Source organism: Mercenaria mercenaria, chromosome 15, assembly GCF_021730395.1.
Source record: "Mercenaria mercenaria strain notata chromosome 15, MADL_Memer_1, whole genome shotgun sequence".
NCBI classification, from domain to species: domain Eukaryota; kingdom Metazoa; phylum Mollusca; class Bivalvia; order Venerida; family Veneridae; genus Mercenaria; species Mercenaria mercenaria.
Genome location: NC_069375.1, coordinates 32083264 through 32104271, shown reverse-complemented (window position 1 = coordinate 32104271; position 21008 = coordinate 32083264). Strand labels below are relative to the sequence as shown.

The 21008-nt window shown below is 35.1% G+C and overlaps 1 long non-coding RNA gene across 1 annotated transcript; it reads left to right on the top strand.

Moving 5' to 3' along the window:
- The first annotated feature begins 815 nt into the window (after nucleotides 1-815).
- LOC123543945 (uncharacterized) lies at nucleotides 816-16656 on the top strand. The gene is made up of 4 exons (XR_008367413.1): nucleotides 816-880; nucleotides 11108-11703; nucleotides 12820-12937; nucleotides 13401-16656. It is a non-coding gene; the product is annotated as an uncharacterized LOC123543945 (long non-coding RNA).
- Nucleotides 16657-21008: the final 4352 nt, after the last annotated feature.

Below are 21008 nucleotides of genomic sequence, written 5' to 3'. Positions count from 1 at the left end.
AAATTCTCCAAGGCCATAAAAACATTTATGGTCGGGCCAAAAATTTAGGGTAGGTCGGGATACCGGAAACAAACAAATTTTTTTTACGCCTTATTAACATCAGTACATATGTCATCCTTACAAAGCAACTAAGGAAAGATAAGAATGAAAGACAAGTTATACAGAAGTCTTCACCTTCTGCATATAAAACTGCACGGGCATAGCTAACTTAATAAATGTCTAATGAGACTCTATAGTCTTAAAACATGTCTTTAGTTTTATAGTCGGAAAATAGCAATGCTAATGTTACATGTTTAAAAAAACCGACCCAAAATAATCTTGAATCTTGTATCTTGTATGACACAAGTGGTTTACGTGCTCTGCAGTTTTTGCTACTCACATGTAAAAAGATAAACTTCTTGGCACAGAGCACAAGTTATTTCAGGGTGGCCAATTCGGCACGATTCAGATAATGCTTATAATTTCTCTATTACTTGACTCAGGAAGGTCTAATACGTATCAGTAGTTCCAGCTTGACTGATATTAACAAGACAAGAGAACGAATGCAAATGTTTAAGTAACGTAAACACTGGAATTTGGGCAAAGAGTTAGAAGAAAGTATTGAAAATATGTGGCAGACGCTTTGTGATGAGGAAAGCTCTCGTTTTCCTGTCTTCGACGCTTTTTATCTTCAATATCAAATCCGTCAAAAAAATGTTACCTGAATCGATACTTTAAAAAGTTATCGTGATAAAGCGAAGTTTTCTGAAAAGATTCATTCAAGCAGTGCAATTTTTCTGGAAATATAACCTATGTATTAATTACCTCCCCTTTTTACGTCTCCGCCATTTGCACACATTTTGTAACAAAAAAGTCAAGTTCTTTTAGTTTATTTTTGACAGTAGGTGTATCATGCAATTTTACGATTTTATTAAGGAGTTTCTAAGGAATGTTTAAAAAACTGATATATTTTAATGTTTTGTGTGCATTTTTCTTTTTTGAAGCCGAAAATTAGTCTCAGTAGGTAGACGCTCATGAAACTAGCCAGAAGACGCTCTATTAGTACAGGCAACAGTATATACCAAAGAAGTATAAAATACACAGAAAGGCAACTGGCTGTAAACTCGCATGATCTCGTGTCAGATTGTGAATCGGTGTTATCTTAGTAAAAACAAACGTCGGCGAGCATGGAGTTACAATTTGTACCTTTAAAGCTACATTTAAAATACATGTTAGCTTCTAAAACAACATTAGTTTTATGTGAAACAGTCTTAAGACACAGAGTATACGTTTCTTACCATCAAAGGATCGCAGTAACTGTTTAAAATTAAATATCAGATTTCATATGAAACAAAGAACAATTTCCTTTATTAGTATATTCAAAGAGCTATAAAAATAAATAGATCGGCAACTTGAAAGGCATATAGAGCAAATCTCGGCAACATCCCGTGACAACTGAATGAGATCTCTTTTACCGGAAGTAACGCATTCTCCACGCACCATTTTGTATGCGAAAGCAATTATTCATCGGTTATAATTAATTATTTAGACTACACGGCATTGAAATGCACTGCACTGACTGACTTGTTTATGAATGGATTGTATATTTACTAATTTTGGTGGTAACCGCTGCCCATATGTTATATCTTGTCTTGCAAATTCGTCATCCCTAGCCAAGGTCATGCTTGGAAACGGGGGAATATTATTTGTTTCTAAATATCAACATCAAATATAGTTCTGTTTATATTTCAATTAAATAAAGTCAAAATGCAATTGTAAGAATAGTTTTACATACCTTAGCTTCGCTGACCATTCTTATAGAAAACTGTAACTGCAGTTTTCGCTCAAAATGAATTTGACTGTCGAAGATACTAGATGAGCGTATCGGAAAAGGAAAGAGTGCCTGTGTGATCAAGATGTTCTAATGATGTCATATATAAATAAGACGTCATATAAATTACTTAGGAAAAAATAATCGAGGACATTATGGGTTTTTCCATGCAGATATTAATTCAAGGTGTTGAATATATACAACAGTTTTTCTGTCAGATTTACCCAAAGTTACTCTAATATTGGAAAAATAAGGATCTGTTTATTAAGGATTTTTTTCAACTACACCATTCAGGGCTCTCGTTTGACAAAATATTGGGTATTCGGCCCCATTCCCCCTCCAAATAATGTGGTCCCCCCCATTTAAAAAAAACCCCCCCCCCCCCCCCCCCCCCAAAAAAAAAAAAGGGATATCATCGACTGTTATGGCACTTTATACATACCGCAGTCCGATCCAGACAGAGTTAAGCGCAAGTTGTTCGGTAAAAATATCATGTAGGTTTACGCTGTCGATCAACTACAGCCATTTTGCTACAAAAAATAAATGTTGCTCCGAAAATTTCTAGTTGGCAAGAACGTCCTGAAGAAGTTGAAAAGAATGTTTTTGTTTGTTTTCATTTCTTTTTGCATTTGAAATTCCCCCTCCAAAGAGTTCTTTTTAAATCATGCAAAATTCCCCCGCTTGCATGAACCCTGTCCCCAGCTATATGACCTTTACAGATTTGTGCCCTGTTTCGATTTTGTGATTTTTGTTTAAGTTTTTTATATATAAGCTGGTATGTCAGTAGTTGAATAATTTAGTGTTGCTGTCCTGTGATAGCTCATTTGCACAAATGTTCACTTAAACATTAATTTCAAAAACAAGCTATGGTTTTAAATTTCTGTTCAAGTATGAACTACATCAGTAATCAGTCAGACTTTTTATTCATATCATATATTTAGTTTTGGCTTTAAACTATGGACTTCAGAAATGAAGAGATGCATGTCTTTATGGTACATAGTATGTGAGGAAACCTTTTTGGGTAGAAAACATTTATTAAGTAAACAGATCATTTATATCGTACTACTAATCAAGCTGCATAAAACAAGTTACAAATTTTACAATCAAAGGGAGGTAACTCGATTTAAAAAAGAAAGACCAACCAAATGCATTAATGATAATTGGTAATAAGTGTTAGTAAATGTAAAGTTTTCTTATGGAAAAAGTTATTTTAAACATCTAATTTTTGATTCAAATCACAGTTCTATAGCCTTTTGAATATATTTTTAGTATGACTATATAAAGAATTTGGAGAGCTGTCCTACTCTCACTGGCTTCTGCACCTGCACCTTGGTTAAAGTTAAGACACTCTTTTTACATTACCTCTGTTATTACTTGATTGATTTACTTCGAACGAAAAGTATTGATTCCTAATCGTCATCCACATCAGGTGGCACAAGGTTCATAACACTGGCACCATTTTTCATTAATTAATTCCCCATTTTAATTAGAATTCAAGGTTAATTTTAATGAAGTTTCATTATTATAATATCCTTGTTACTAAACGGATATGGTTCAAACTTAAAATAGTTGTTCCACATCATCACCCACATCATATTACTTAATGTTCGTAACTCTGGCACAAATAGTTTATGAATTATGCACCGTCTTTACTTAGAATTTCAGGTTAATGTTGATGTGATTTCACTATATATATTTTTTTAATGTAATGGATGTTATTCAAACCTAAAATAGATCTTCTACATCATCATCCACATAACGTAATACAAGGTTCATAACACTGGCCTTCATTTTTAGCTCACCTGTCACAAAGTGACAAGGTGAGCTTTTGTGATCGTGCGGTGTCCGTCGTCTGTCCGTCCGTGCGTCCGTAAACTTTTGCTTATGACCACTCTAGAGGTCACATTTTTCATGGGATCTTTATGAAAGTTGGTCAGAATGTGCGGTCAAAAACTAGGTCAGTAGGTCGAAAAATAGAAAAACCTTGTGACCTCTCTAGAGGCCATATATTTCATGAGATTTTCATGAAAATTGGTCAGAATGTTCACCTTGATGATATCTAGGTCAGGTTTGAAAGTGGGTCACATGCCATCAAAAACTAGGTCAGTAGGTCAAATAATAGAAAAACCTTGTGACCTCTCTAGAGGCCATATTTTTCATGGGATCTGTATGAAAGTTGGTCTGAATGTTCACCTTGATGATATCTAGGTCAAGTTTGAAAGTACCACAACTCAGGCACTTGTATTTCACAAACTGTGCCTCTTTTTACTTTGAATTTCAAGTTAAACTTTTGATGCACTTTTATTCTGTCTTAGTTGTAGTTATTACTAAATAGATTTGATTCAAATGTAAAAATAGTTCTTTCACATTATCAGCAGCATCTTATGACACAAATTGCTTTACTCTTGTAGAAATAGTCCATGAATTATAGCCCCTTTGAACTTAGTTAATCTTGGTACACATTCACTCTCTTCCTGTTTTAACTTTTAGAGAGAAGGCTGTTGCTGCAACAGGAAATAAATGTGTCAATCTGGCCTCGGACTGTTGAGTATGCTTTTGGATCATTTTGTCAGGTCCATCGACTTCAGTCCTGAAACATTAATCCTTACCCTGCTAAATTTCTATAATGGTTTGGTTCATCATTTAATTTCGGCAGAACCATTTCTTTATCAAAGGGGTGTTCACTGAAAAATTACTGAAGGCTGATCATGGTCTGCACTGGTCTCAAAGGCAGAATCAGTTGCTGCCAGCAGGATAAAGGTTGCTTCCACTGAAAGGAGTTTGATGTGACTTGACAGAATGATATTGATAGATGGCAATCAGATTTCAACACAAGAAACTTAACTCTTATCTTGAATGATTTAGAATAGTCATACATTTTTCACATCTTTTAACATTTAAGACATTTACTTTGGCTCCACTGAAGGTCACAGATGAAAATGTTAAAGCAGTGCCACTTCCTTTTGCAAATGTACGGAGCTGTCCATCTTTCACTTAACAATTTCAGACAAAACTTTGGTAGGCCAATCATTGATTGCTTAAGACAATATTACTTTATTATATACCTATCTAAATTCTGTCAAGTATAAGGCTTGTATTTCACAAGTAAATATGGACAGACAGATAGAGAAAACTGTATTGTACCTTTTGTAGTGTATGTTGTATAACTTCTTTTATTCAATATTCAGTATGCATGACCTGACACAGGTCTATAAATAACCCACACAAAAACTTAACTTGTTTCTATTTTAACATCCACAAACATTTAAGATTTTATTCGATAGCAAAACAACAAACAAAAAAGTTGAGGTATGATATAATAGGGTCATTACAACATTAGCTAGATCTGAGAATTTGTATTCGGCTCTTGTGGATTTTGCATGGATGGATCACACTCTGCACTTGTGTGCTTCGTGAGATCCGATCTAGCAATATCCACTCGAGCCGAATACAGCATCCCAGATTGAGCTACTATTAGATACTATTATCTATAATAACCCTATTATATTTGTACGAGCTACTTAAGTACATGATTTGATATATAGGGATGTTTAGTCTTCTTTCAAGTTGAATATTATAAATTAATGTATTGATCAACTTTTGATTAATGCAAAATTTAGCAATTCTTGCTGAAAACCTGGTTGGAACATTTTTATTATGTATTTTACAGTGAGTGCTGTAATACAGTGTTCCCAGAAACCCCCAAATAGGGGTTTTTCACCCTCAGAATGGTACTTTGCACCCCCAGTTTTGGAGACAGCTATTATATATCTCTTAGTGAGGGGGTGCAAAATGGCAAGGAAAACCCAGTTTTCACCCCAACTTTAAATGCCAGTGGGAACACTGTGTAATAGGTTTACAGTGAATACTGTAAAATGGTTTTAAGTGCATTAAGGATTTTACACAACCTCTATATATCAGTAAATAATTGATAACATGATATGACAGATGTATACAGTATCATCAGTCTGTAGAAGTTTGTTTTTTACATGTATTTTTATGGATGGATACCCTACTCCACAAGCTAACATTATAAGACAGACAGTCTTTCATTTGAGGTCCAGTTAGTGGATATTATATCTAGCATGTAAAACCAATTAAAAGTATGACCATTACTGTATCTTGTACTTTTTTTAGCTCACCTGAGCCAAAGGCTCAGGGTGAGCTATTATGATCACTCACCGTGAGGGGTCTGTCGTCCATAGTCTGTCGTCTGTCGTCCGTAAACTTTTACTTTAAACGATAAACCGCTAGGCCAATTTCATCCAAACTTCACAGGAATGTTCCTTGGGTGAAGCTCTACAAAAATTGTTCAAAGAATTGAATTTCATGCAGAACTCTGGTAGCCAAAAATCTTCTCAAAAACCAGAAGCCCTAGAGCTTAGATATTTGGTATGAAGCATTGCCTAGTGGACCTCTACCAAGTTTGTTCAAATCATGACCCCTGCCCCAGGGGTCATATGATTTTACATAGGAAAATCTTAAAACATCTTCTTCTCAAAAACCAGAAGACCTAGAGCTTAGATATTTGACATGTAGCATTGCCTAGTGGACCACTACTAAAGTGGATCAAATCATGACCCCGGGGTCTAAATTGACACAGCCCCAGGGGTCACTTGATTTTACATAGATTTCTATAGGAAAATCTTCAAAAAATTAAAAAAAACTAGAGATGCTTTTGAGAAAAGCGCATGTCTCCCACAACTGCCCCTATGCAAAATGTTAGTTTCTCTAGATGTTTTAGACGAGTGGATCCAGTTAGATGGTCTGGATGAGTGGATCCAATCAGTAATTCAAGGGCCGTAAATCGAAAGTTTCTGGGCGGATTTGGCTAGTTATCGAACCTGGGTAAGGTCTTATGGCCAAACACATTTTGTTCAAGTTTGGTGAAGATCGGATGAGAAATGTTCGACTTAGAGAGCGGACAAGAGTAAACAGACGGATTTTTTTGGTAATTCAAGGGCTGTAACTCTAAAATGCCTGTACCGATTTGGCTAGTTATCGAACTTGGCTGAGGTCTCATGGTCAAACATATTTTGTTCAAGTTTGGTGAAGATGGGATGAGAAATGTTCGACTTAGAGTGTGGACAAGAGTAAAAAGGCCGATTTTTCGATAATTCAAGGGCCGTAACTCCAAAATGCCTGGACCGATTTGGCTAGTTATCGAACTCGGCCGAGGTCTCATGGTCAAACACATTTTGTTCAAGTTTGGTGAAGATCGGATGAGAAATGTTTGACTAAGAGTGCGGACAAGAGTAAAAAGGCCAGTTTTTCGATAATTCAAGAGCTGTAACTCCAAAATGCCTGGATCGATTTGGCTAATTATCAAACTTGGCCGAGGTCTTATGGTCAGACACATTTTATTTAAGTTTGGTGAAGATTGGATGAGAAGTATACGAATTAAGAGTGTGGACAAGAGTAAAAAGACCGATTTTTGGTAATTCAAGGGCCATAACTCTAAGACGCCTGGAACGATTCGGCTAGTTATCGAACTTGGCCGAGGTCTTATAGTCAAACACATTATGTTCAAGTTTGGTGAAAATCGGATGAGAAATGTTTGACTTAAAGTGCGGATAAGCTTTGTGACAGACACACACACACACAGACTGGAGTAAATCAATATGTCTCCCACACCACTGTGTGGTGGGAGACATAATAAACCAGAAGGCCTAGAGCTTAGATATTTGACATGTAGCATTGCCTAGTGGACCTCTACAAAATTTGTTTTAAATGATGACCCCTAGGGTCAAAATTGACCCTGCCCCAGGGGTCACTTGATTTTACATAGGAAAATCTTCAGAACTTTTCTAAAAAAAACTAGAAGGACTAGAGCTTAGATATTTAACATGTAGCATTGCCTAGTGGACTTCTACAAAATTTGTTCAAATCATGACCCCCATGGTCAAAATTGACCCCGCCCCAGGGGTCACTTGATTTTACATAGGAAATTCTTCAAACATTTTCTAAAAATAAACCAGAAGGCCTAGATCTTAGATATTTGACATGTAGCATTGCCTAGTAGACTTCTACAAGATTCGTTCAAATCATGACCCCCAGGGTCAAATTGACCCCACCCCATGGGGTTACTTGATTGTACATAGAAAAATCTTCAAAATTTTCTAAAAATAAACCAGAAGGCCTAGAGTTTAGATATTTGACCTGTAGCATTGCCTAGTGGACCTCTACAAAATTTGTTCAAACTTGACCCCCCCCAGGGTCAAATTGACCCAGCCCCAGGGGTTGCTTAATTGTAAACAGGGAAATCTTCATAAATTTGCTAAAAATAAACCATAAGGCCTAGATCTTAGATATTTGATATGTAACATTGCCTAGTAGACTTCTACAAACTTTGTTCAAATCATGACCCCCAGGGTAAAATTGACCCCGCCCCAGTGGTAACTTAATTGTACATCGGAAAATCTTCAAAAAATTTCTAAAAATAAACCAGAAGGCCTAGAGCTTAGATATTTGACATGTAGCATTGCCTAGAGGACCTCTACAAAATTTTGTTCAATCTTGACCCCCGGTTTCAAATTGGTCCCGCCCAAGGGGTTTTTTGATTGTACATAAAAAAATCTTCCAAAAAATGTCTATAAATAAACTAGAAGGCCTAGATATTTGGTATGTAGCATTGCCTAGTGGATCTCTACCAAGTTTGTTCAAATCATGACCCCGGGTTCAAGCTTAAATGCAAATTTTCATAGCAACCATTTAACCAGTAATAAAACAATTATTGACATTTTGAAAAGAGTTATATTTACCGAGCCACTTTTTGTGGACCCGCGTGTGCACTCATTTTGACCAATCAAATGAGCGCATTTGAGAGAAGGGTATATAATATTCAGTTTTATTTCTAAATTTTGGACTTATCAGCCTAGTACACATGATGAATAATAAAGTCGGGTTACAGTTTTGTAGTAGCAATTTATATTTAAGGAGTCATGTAACATTGAAAACTATTGCCCTTTGGCCTAAAGGGATGAGAGCAACACTTCTGACTTCATTGTCTAGCAAGCCATTCAGTTAGTTTCTTTAAGAAATATTACATGCATCAGAATTAAATTTACATAACTTTTTCACATTCTGGTTTAAACTGTTGAAATAATGTTAAGAAGAGTTGCGAAATAGTGTGTGTGAGTTTGAGATGAATTTATAAATTAAGAATGCATTTTGTTCAAAGTGACATAATTTACCTGGGAACTAAATGATGTTCCATTAAAGCATGCTCATTTTTTGTCCAGAGTGTGGACAGCCATTTCTTGCCCTGCCTTCTTTATCTGAAATATTCAAAGTTTATGATTAAGCTAAAAGATGAACAAGTTATATGTTTTCTAGTACAGTCTGGTAACTGTCCTAGAGACCAAAAGCAAAACCACTGTGGATAAAATTACAAATTCTGTAATCTGATTGGTTGAAAACTGAATGAAAGGGTTTCATCTCCAACAGAATGACTACTGACACCTGAATTTAGTGAAATATGATCTATTACGATATGATCCGTTCTTTTATATTTAACCCCCGGACAGTTAAGGTACAGGTTAAACTGTACAAGGAATAATAAATCATAAAAATGTGATATCTAGTTATGTCAAATTGTGTCGGCAGTTGTGCAGCACTGAAAAACTGCCTTAGCAGACAACAGTAAAAAATGAAAACAGCATCTGCCTTGATGTATGATCACCACTGTCAAAAGCACCTTTGTATAGTCCTGTCAAGTTTGGGGGAGCATATAGATTTGCTCTTGTCCGTCCGTCCGTCCGTCCTTCCGAAAATGTTGTGCCGCGCGTAGTATTTGACGTAGAGTCACAAAACTTTATAGGAATGTTGGTCAGCATGTGTAGTTGTGCACCTGGGGTTTCGCTTCCGGATTCATTTAGTCATGTAGAAGTTATGGCCCCTGACTGTAAAAATTGGTCATTTTAGTGTTGTGTCGCGCCTAGCTCCAAAAGTATATGACCTAGAGTCACAAAACTTTACAGGCATGTTGGTCAGCATGTGTAGTTGTGCACCTGGGGTTTCGGGTCCGGATTCATCCAGTCATGTAGGAGTTATGGCCCCTGACTTAGTAAAAAATTGGTCTTTTTAATGTTGTGTCGCGCATAGCTCCAAAAGTATTTGACCTAGAGTCACCAAAGTTTACAGGAATGTTGGTCAGCATGTGCAGTTGTGCACCTGGGGTTTTGCATCTGGATTCATCCAGTCATGTAGGAGTTATGGCCCCTGACTTAGTAAAAAATTGGTCATTTTAATGTTGTGTCGCGCATAGCTCCAAAAGTATTTGACCTAGAATCACCAAAGTTTACAGGAATGTTGGTCAGCATATGCAGTTGTGCACCTGGGGTTTTGTGTCCGGATTCATTCAGTCATGTAGGAGTTATAGCCACTGACTTAGTTAAAAACGGGTCATTTTAATGTTGTGTCGTGCGTAGCTCCAAAAGTATTTGACCTAGAGTCACCAAAGTTTACAGGAATGTTGGTCAGCATGTGCAGTTGTGCACCTGGGGTTTTGCATCTGGATTCATTCAGTATTGTAGAAGTTCTGGCCCCTGACCTTAGAAAAAATTGTCATTTTAATGTCATGTAGTGGGGGCATCTGTGTCCCATGGACACATTTCTAGTTTTTAAATGACTACTAAATGCAAAAAGTATGGAAATTTCATGAACAATTTCGTTGATCTGCTGTATGCATGTTTGGTATACAGTGGTCACTTATTTTGGATGGTGCTAGATCTAAATGAAGAAAGAACCTTAAATATTGGTCAATGTTGAATCTGGGTCAATTGGGGTTAAAAACTAGGTCACCTGGTCAAATCAAGGGAATAGCTTCTTTACACTAAAGAGGCCACATTTATTACCCTATCTTCATGAAACTTGGTCAGAATGTTGATCTTGATGAGTCCCAGCAAAGCTTGAAGCTAGGTCATAAGGAGTAAGAAGCTAGGTCTCCCACTCATATCCAAGGAAAAGCTTTTTACAATTCTATGAGCCACAGTTATGTCAAATTTTCTTTTTCATCTTCACCAAACTTTGTAGAATGTTTGTCTTTATGAATTCTAGGTCAAGTACCTTGTTATCAATAAAATGTTTAGATTCAGTGATTTTCTGTGAAATTGTTACTCTTGATTTATAGTTCATGAACAGTGGAACTATTGTGCACACTGACCAAATAATTTCTGTTCCTTGTGTTATTTCTAAATGCATCAAGGGGGCGGGGCATATCATGTTCTTCGAGCTTTTGTTGAAAAAGAATCTCTACTTCAGTAATACGAAATTAATGCTGATTCATGCTTTTTTCAGATTCACCTGTCATTTCTTTACGTAGGCCACATACATGAAGATGTAGATGCAGCATTTAGTAAGGTTTCGCAAAAACTAAAGTGTGTGGATGTTGAGACATTACCAGAACTTTTTGACATATTACCCGAACCAGAACCTATAGGCAAGGTGTATGATGTAAAACAATGGATGCAGCCATACCTGTCCAGTTTAGAAAAAATATCTTTTCCATTGAATTATAAATTTGAAAGAAATCAAGACAAAGTGAATATATTCTATAAAGGCCCACACTACACCGATTGGATACAGATGGAGGATAGTATTTTACCAAGGAAACCACCTGGGAAACCCATGAACTTAACACCAGACTATACCAGAATAAAAGTTGATAGAAATATAAAACAAGTAGAACAACTGAAACGGTTATTTAAGAATGAGAATTCATTTGATTTTTGGAATCAATTTTATAAAGCCATCAAAGACAATACCAGACAAATACCAAGTCAAGTTGGATTTTGGACGAATTACCCAGGCAAGGAGATATTCCTACTATAGAAGAGACAAATATACCTAGTCACTTGAAAGATATAATCTCCAAAGAGACAACAGTACCTCAGGTATGTTTTTTTTTTTTTGGAATTTTTCCTTGTTTTAGGCAGTTTTGAAAACCCAGGATGTATCATAAACTGTATGGTGTTATTCTGCTAGTGTCCACATGAAAAGTGTTATGCTTTTTATGACTTAAATGTAATAGTTTCCATACACTGAGTTTTGTAAATTTACACAATGACTGGCCCCTTTAAGGTTCCAGTTGATTTTTTTTTTTAAATAACACAATAATGAGGTACCATTTGAGGAAGATACTTTTTGATTTTATGTTAATTGTTCAATGGTTTGGTCCATCAGCCTGTCTGTTGCTTTTTCGGTTTAAAGCAAGCTCATGAAGTACCAGAGTTAAAAAAAGTTGACACACAGATAGATACTAAAATGGTGAAGTGATTGTAGAGAAAATGCATGCTATTTTATTAGTCTGTCATATTAGTCTAAGAATTTTTGATTCTGCCATTACTTTAAAAATAAAAAGAATTTTATGAAACATATACTGAAGATAATATGAAGTATATAAGGACCTCGCATGCCTGCTTGTATGAGACATGGTTTCCATTAAATAGAAAACCAATTTCTAGCCAGAGATTTATCCCGTTGTACTTGGGGCTGGGAAAACATCCGCATTTATCAGGCAGGCATTTTAGGTTTGAGCCAGACTGGGCTTCCATGAAGTGGCAGCCAGGTGCATTATACTCAAAGTATTATGGTCCGTATCCCAACATTAAAGTCAAAAACGTACAAAGGACATCTAATATAGGATGACAAAATCAACACTTTGATGTTACTTTTCCTCAATAACTATGCTTTGCCAAGAATAATGTGATTTGTTTGCACAGTAACTAATCAAAGCGGTTTAACTCTTGATGATTGACAGCTTTTTAAAGACAGTCTGCATTTCTTTACATGTTGTGTTTGAATTGTGAAAGCATCATATTTGATAAAGAGACCTTCTGTAAAAGTAAACTATCATTTAGTTCAGTTGGCACTTAATTGCCAAAGGGAACTTTATTTACTGGGCAATAGTCTAGTTATTTGAGCTGTGATACATAAATGAGCACAATGGGATCATCATGTCCTCATTCAGTTTATATATTGTTTTAAGTCAGCTATTTGTAACTTTTCAGGTGGTTGTTAGAAGAAAAATAACATCTCAGTCTAAACAACAAACAGCTAAGAGGAAACAGACAGTTAAAAGAAAGAAACAGGCCAGTGTTAATCGATCAAAACAAGGAAAACCAAATGGTAAATAGACATTTCAAAGTTAACCTACTTCAAAAACACTTCCAAAATTTTAATAAAAAATCATTTGTGGGTGTATGATATGTCTTAATCAAGGTCCATTAGCTAATTTCATCCCTAGTTCATAGTTGAAAGTCTCATAAGTAGGACAGTGACATTCTTAAATGAGAATGATTGGTACTGATTAGACACATTCTGTATATTATTGCCATACATTTTATGTAGTTTTATGTTTCTGTTAGTTGCAATACAAAAATATAATCAAACAGAAAGGAAAATGTCTTATGTTCAGTCTTTTTTTACCAGTGGGCATAATGGTGTTCCCTCATCCACCACTCAATAAATTAAAGTGGATTCTTTAATAAGTTTAAAAATTACAAAATATTTCATTAAATGTTGCACTTTTTTATATGCAAGGAAATGTGAAAAATGTGTCCATTTACAGTGCTTATTATAACTTTTTCAGGTAAAAGAAGGGTTGTGACTGTCACCAAAACTGTCATCATTCCTGTAATTGATGAAGTGAAAAGATATATTTGGCTTTGAATTTTTATTTTTATGATGAACATAGCTGTTTCAATTCTCATTTTGCTTGTGATGATGTTATTAAAGTGTTTGTGTTCAGTATTAGCAGTGTTACTGTATATACATGATATATGGCTGCAGACAATTAATATGCACATTGGAACTTTACATGCATGCACACACCAAATTATACAAGCATGCACACACCAAATTAAAAGGATGAGCTTTCATGCTGCAATTCCATTCCAGTATGTAGAAATCAGGGTAGATAACTATGGACTGGTTTTATGTCAAATTACCTCCCTTTATTTCAAATTAAAATGGGTATATCTCCATAACTAATGAAGATACTGATCTGAAATTTCATTTATGTCAACAGATTTATTTGGCAGATCCTTCTTTTGTTCACTTACAATATTTATTTTTTTAATTACTTCCCTTTTACATTACTATAAATAGCTTATTTTTAGTAACTTTTTAATTATCGGCCGTAGGGGAAAAACTGAGACCACTTTTCTGTGGTACAACATGGATGGTACCTCCAATTTTTAGGTGTATTTTGACATATCTTTACCTTGTAAGATTTTTTTTTTCTTTTTGGTTAAATTTGTTCCCTTTGTTGTTCCTGTCCTTTGGACTTTGATATTTTACTGAGGACCTTCTTGTCCTCAAGGGCAATGATAACAGATGAGCAATATAGGGCCATCATGGCCCTCTTGTTATGTAAATGGATATACCTAGCAGCATTTAATGAGATTGGTTTGAAACATTATTTATGTCTTCAGTGGTAATAAATTTCTACTTTTAGTTACTTTTCTAATATATTGTTGTAAAGGGTTTTACTCTGTATCTTCTACATGCATATACCAATGCATGATTACCTCCCCTGATTTTAACAAAAAAGGATTTATCTCAGTACGTATTTATAAGACTCATTTGAAATTTCATTAGTTAGACTGAGACAATCAGGGTAGATAACTATGGACTGATTTTATATCAGATTACCTCCCTTTGTTTCAAATTAAAATGATTGTATCTCAGTAACCAATGAAGATACTGATTTGAAATGTCATTTTTGCCATCAGATGGACTCGGACAATCAGGGTAGATAACTTTTGACTGAATTTATGACTAATTACCTCCCTTTATTTTATGTAAATGAATATATCTCAGCAGCATCTAATGAGATTGGTTTAAATGTTATTTAAGTCTTCCAGGGTAAGGAATAGTCATGCTAGTACAAAAATGCAGCATTTGAGCCTAGGACCCTGAAACTTGGTATGGAGATTGACTATGACTAGTACATAAGCCATAGCCATAGGTCAAAAGGGACTGTTAAAAGAAAATATTTATCCTGATGATATTTAAAGTGAATGCCTATGTGATCTATGTCAAAACTTGATCTTATTAAGAGCAATGGTATTCAGGTGAGCGATATAGGGCCATGATGGCCCTCTTGTTTGAGTTATGGCCCTTCTTTCGGACTTTGAAATTTTACATCTATATATATTTGACATCTATTATGTTTACAACTCCTGTCCTCTTCTTTCTGGAGTTATAGCACTGTTGTGGAATTTATTTATTATTCTGTCAAGCACTTTCAAGGGACATGACTATTATACAATTATGGCATCATTTTACCACCACCAAATGAAGTTTGGGGGTATATAGGAGTGAGCTTGTTGGTTGGTTGGTCTGTCAGTCTGTTGGTTTTCATGGTTTCTAGACAATAACTCATGAAAGGCTTAGCAGATTTAAATAGTGTTTGGTACACAGGTGTAACATTAAAAAATACAGGTGAAATTTGACTTTGAGGTCAGTTGGTCAAAGGTCAAGGTCAAAATGACTCGGAGCAGTTAAATGGTTTCCAAATGATAATTTGAGAATTCTTAGGCATAGGATCATAAATTTTGGTACACAGGTATAACATCATAAAATACAGGACAAATTTGATTTTGAGGTCAGTGGGTCAAAGGCCACAATGACCCTGAACAGTTAAGCACTTAGACATGAAGAATAGTTTAACTTAGTGTGCACTGTATATCCACTGGGAAGGTTTGTGTTCTCTGTACATCCACTGGGAAGGTTTGTGTGGGGCTATTTATCGCAGTTAGTGGTAGTTCTAGTTCATTAAGGTGTTAGCCCTTAAGGTTAAGTGATTAAAGTGGAATTATACCCATTTATTTCAAGTAAAAATCCAGCTGAAATAGATGTTTGTGTAAAATGGGTGTTGGAAATTATAGCTTTTAACCCAATATACTAAACTTTTCATTTTTACCAGTCAAAATAATAACATTCCAAATATGACTTTTCTTATTTTGACTGGGGCATAATGTTACTTTAATAAAATTTGACCAAGCCAGGATATGAATGGAACTTCATAGTATTAATCTTTATGGTGATTTACAAAGTTATGATGCTTAGCAATATTTGGTTAAGTCTTTAATTTCTACTAGCATTCTTAGCTCACCTGAGCACAAAGTGCTCGGGTTGAGCTATTATGATCAATCATTGTCCGGCGTCAGTCCGTCCATCTACACTAAACACATCTCCTCTGATACCTTTTGGTGGAAGTTGATGAATATGTGTATGGTGGAAACTTAAAAAAATCTTCTTGTATGAAACTGCTGACCCGATTTGAAAATAATTTCACGAACATGGACCTTGTGTAACACTCTACAAAGGTTGTTAAAATTATTTTGATTTGTCAAAAAACATGGCTGCCAGGAGGTGTAACCATTTTTCCTTACATGTTTATATCGGAAACATAAAACATTCTTGTCAGAAACAGCAGGTCCAATTTTTAGATAACAAATGATTCTTGGGTGACCCTTTACGAAGATTGTACAAATTATTCTGTTTCCTCAAAAAGCATTGCCACTAGATGTGGTGACTTTACCCCTTATTTATGTAGTGGAAACTTAAAAAAATCTTCATGTTTGATATTGTCTTATCACATCCTTCCCCAATGTCTTACCCCACCTTTACCCCCATCCCCACAAGCAACTAAACTCAGGTGAGCGATATAGGGCCATCATGGCCCACTTGTTTTGTATACATGCTGGAAAATAATTACACTTTTTTTGTCTTTCAGGTCTGCTCAGCTCTGCAAAGCCATCGACTTGAATACGACTTGAATACACTGGTTATTTTCCTTGTACCAACAATATGGAAATAAAATTTGTTTATAAATTTGAGAGGCTTATTAGAATTTTTAACTTTGTTATTTGATCCACTGCCATGAATGGTGGGGGGTTATAGGAATGGTCTACGTCTGCCTGTAACAATTGTGTCTGCTCCATATAACTTAAACCCCTTGAAGGGTTTTCATAAACTTAGGTCAAATGATCACCCCATCAAGACGATGTGCAGAACTCAGTGAGTCAGCCACGTCGGCTCAAGTCAGTCACAACTTGAGGTGTAAAGTTTGAGACTTCCATTTTGTGTCCGCCTTTGTATCCCCCTTAAACCCCTTTGAAGGTTTTAAAATTGGGAAAATGAAAATAAATTAGCATAATTCAGGATTTGAAAACCTTTCGCCCTTTATTTCCCCAATGAACACCGAAAAAAAATATTTTCCTTCTTATTTTAAAATTATTTTCTTATAAATTTGTAAACAAGAAAATATTATAAACTGCAAAATTTTGAGGCATTTAACATTAAAATTAGTTCCCCAGCCAGGGGTTTTTCACCAGACAACAACTCCCGACGTCAAAATTGACCCGGGGCCAAATGAAAAAACCCAAACCCAAAGTGCGTTTGCCCCACCCTTTGCCCATCCAAGCAGTCTGGTCAGGATCCATGCTTTTCACTAACGTTTTTTTTAATTGAAAGGGGTTTTGGGAAAGTGAATAGAATGGACCCCTGACCAATTGCTTGGATGCCCCCCTTGGTCTGGACCCCAGTGGTCACAAAGCACTATTTTGGGTTTTCCCCGTGGCCCCAACTAATAAAGGAATTTTCCCTTCGGGAAATTAAAATTTGGATTTTGTAAAAACAGGGGGCGGTTAAAACTAAGCGCGATGATGTAACTTTTGCCCCTTTTCCCTTTTTCCCAATTTCATAAAAAATAACGCCCCCCCAAAATTTTTTCAATGGAAAAAAATTTTGGGCAAATGAAAATTATTATGTTTGGGCTGAAATTTGTTTTTTCATGTTTTCCTTTTTTTTTTAAATTTATTTCTGAATCTTTCAGCCATATCGCGGGGAAACTTGATTTCAAACAAAATAGGGGTTAAATTTTTAAAAATAAACGAAAACAACGCCCAATGCTTCCATAAGTACCTCAACCCTTACCTCCCCCATCCCAGGCAGGGGATATAGTTGCTCCCTTGGGTTCACAAAAACCAATGAGAGCTTACATGAGAAAAGGGATTTTTTAAAAAGAAAAAAATTCTTTTCATTTTTAGCAGCTTTTTTTCCCTAGTGTTGAGCAAAAATTCAGTTTTTAAAGACAATAGCAAAATAAAGTATTTCAATTTTGAGGGGTTGAAAATTATAAAAAAAAAAAGTCCCCCCAATGTCGGGTCCTAGTCTTTTTGGGCCCTAAAAAAACATTAAAAGGAACCCATTATCCATATAAAAATCTTTGATTTTTTAGTAAAAAGTTTGACCCGGTGGACTTCGTCATGCTCCAAGTAAGATATAATTCCACCCGCTTTTGCAGTAATATTTTTTGGTTTAAAACAACAAAAATCTTTTGGTTCTAAAAATTTTAAAAGTTAAAAATTTAATAAATTTCCCACTTTTTAATACACTACTAAAAAGCACATATTTCCGCGGGGTTAAAAAATTTGGGGAATACGTTCTGGTGTCCAAAACAAAAATCCTTAAAAAGGGAAAGGGGGGGGGGGGGGGAGAAATCTTTAAGTTGTGGTTTTTTTTTTAAATCTTGCAACACTTTTTAAACTGATACTTCTATTTCTTTTTTAAGTGATCGGGAATTTAAATTTTTACCCCCAAACTCCAAATTTTATCCGCAAATAGTTTAGTATATCATATTTCAAAACAAGTAAAGATCTCACGTGTAACCTAAAACCCTATAAGAAACCCCAAAAATTTGATTTAAGGGAAAAAATTAAAATTTGATAACAAAGAATATTAATATAATTTTTTATTCAGTATCTTTTTCTTACAAAAAGGGGAAAGAGGTAGTCCCTGATAACTGCTAAGGATTGTCTAAACCAAAAACATCGGGACGCTAAAATTTCCCCTATCGTCAAAATGTATATAGGCCAAATTAAAGTTTTTACAACACAAAAAAAAATTCAAAGTAGTTCTACAATTGTGCCACATCTCCAAAAAAACCCAAACAAGAAAACCCCCCTATAAAACAAGAGCTGCCCCTGATGCAGTTTCCCCTTTCGTTTATTCAAAGGGCTTTGTTTTGAAGAAGGGGGTCAAAATTTTTCCCAGGGAAAAATTCAAAACAAAAAAAATAAATAGATTAACAAACAATGTTCCTGAATTTCTTTGATTTCGAAATTTTGAAATTTAAATGAACTGTATGAAAATTTTCCCAAGCCCAAAAAAAGGGCCCATAATTCGTCAAAAAATTTTAATGTACTTTTGCCTACAGAGGGAAAATTTTAATGATAAACCCAAGTTTCAAATTTTAAAAAAGCCAAAAGTCAAATGTTTTGACAAAAAAAAGGTTTTTTGTAAAAAAACAAAACCCCAATTTCAAAGCCCAAAAAGGGGCCAAAAATTCGGGAAAAAAAATAGTTTCCAGAGTTTTTTTCTTTTTCCTACAGTTTTTAAGAATATTATACAAAAACAAGTGAAAAAAGTTTCAAAGCCACATGTCAAACACTTTACAAAAAATTAAACGGGGTTTAACAAGCCCTTACCCAAAGATTTCTAAGTAAAAAGGGGCCATAATTCGGGGCCAAAAATTTTGAGGGAGTTTGTACCTTCCCTAAAAACGGGCCCCGGGTGAGGGTAAAAGGGTTTTTAAAATTTTTCCAAAGTTTTAATTCAAAAGACTTGTCAAAATAAAAACTGGTACGGAATTTAAACCCCCGATTTCTAAGAAAAAAAGGGGCCCCAAATTCTCCCCCAAAAACCTTAAAGGATTTAAAGTGCTCTTCCCTTAAAATGGACATGGGATGGAAACAAGTGCCCCAAAATTTTTAAAAAGCTTTATCTAAAAAGACTTTGGTAAATATAAAACTGGTACAAAAATTTTTAACCCAGATTTTTTAAAGTAAAAAAAGGGCCATTTTCACCCAAAATCCTTGATGGAGTTATTTGCTCCTTGCCTATAAATGGACGGGGATGGTAAACAAGTTTTTTGAAAGTTTAAAAGTTTTATCCCCCAAAAGGACTTTGTCAAAATATGAATTTGGTAAAAAAAAATTTAACCCCGTTTTTTCTAAGTCGAAAGGGGCCCAAAATTCAGCCAAAATCCAAAATGGAGAAAATGTACACTTGCCTATAACGGCCATGGTGTTTGGTAAAAAGGGGTTTTGAAATTTTAAAAAGTTTTATTTTAAAAAAATTTTTGTCAAAATTGAAGGGGTACAAAAAAACTTAACCATGTTTTAAACAAAAAAAAGGGGCCCTAATTAAACCCAAAAAATCCTTGATGGATTTTTTGTGCTCTTGCCTATAACGGGCCCATGATGAGGGAAAAAAAAGTTTTTAAAAAGTTTAAAAAGTTTTACCCTAAAAAGATTTTGGGTAAAAAATTTGGACGGGTACGAAAAATTTAAAACCAGGTTTTACGCCGAGGGCCCGTGGGTGAGGGGGAATAGCTCTTTTCTTAGTTTGTCAGCAAAAAATCACAATAATTTGTCAATTTTAGCTTTAAATTTTAAACTTTTGAATACATTGAACGTAATCGAATGCGGGAAAAAGTTCGATCGATCAAGAGCTATAGAAAAAAATTTTTAAAAATTTTTTTGGACCCGATTAAAAAAGGTACATAGACGAAAAACTATGACACTCTTAAGCCATATTTTTTTCCGGTATTCAAAAAATTAAGCGTGTTTTTTCAGACTATTTTTGAAAAAAAAAAAAACAAACTAGGATCAATTCTGTCCCAAATTTAAAAATAAAGATTTGTTTTCAAGTCAAAAAAGAAGGTGGATAATTGCAAAATTTTCCGATTATGCGGGGGTTAAATTTGTTGTTTTTTTTTTACGTTTTTTCCCAAAAAAGGTTTCGGTCACCCCAGACTGTGGGCACTGTGATTAAAATGTCCCCCAAATCCAAAAATTAGGTTTTCCCATGTACAGAGATTTCAATTTTTTTTGAAACGCACATAGGGGGAATCTTTTTTCCATCCAAAATTTTCACTTGGGGAAAAAGACTTCAGATTCTTTATGAAACGCAACCCCCGGAAAATTTTCGCATGACAGTTTTTCCATCATGGGGAAACATTTTGCCAAGGGAAAATTTAAAAACCCTTGATGAATTTGGCAAAATTATGGAACCGGACAAAGGGAAAAAACGGGACGGCAATGACGGATGAAAAGCGCAACCTATAGTCCCCCCAAACTGGTTTTTTGAACCCGTAGGGAACTAATAAAATAAAAAACTGGTTTGA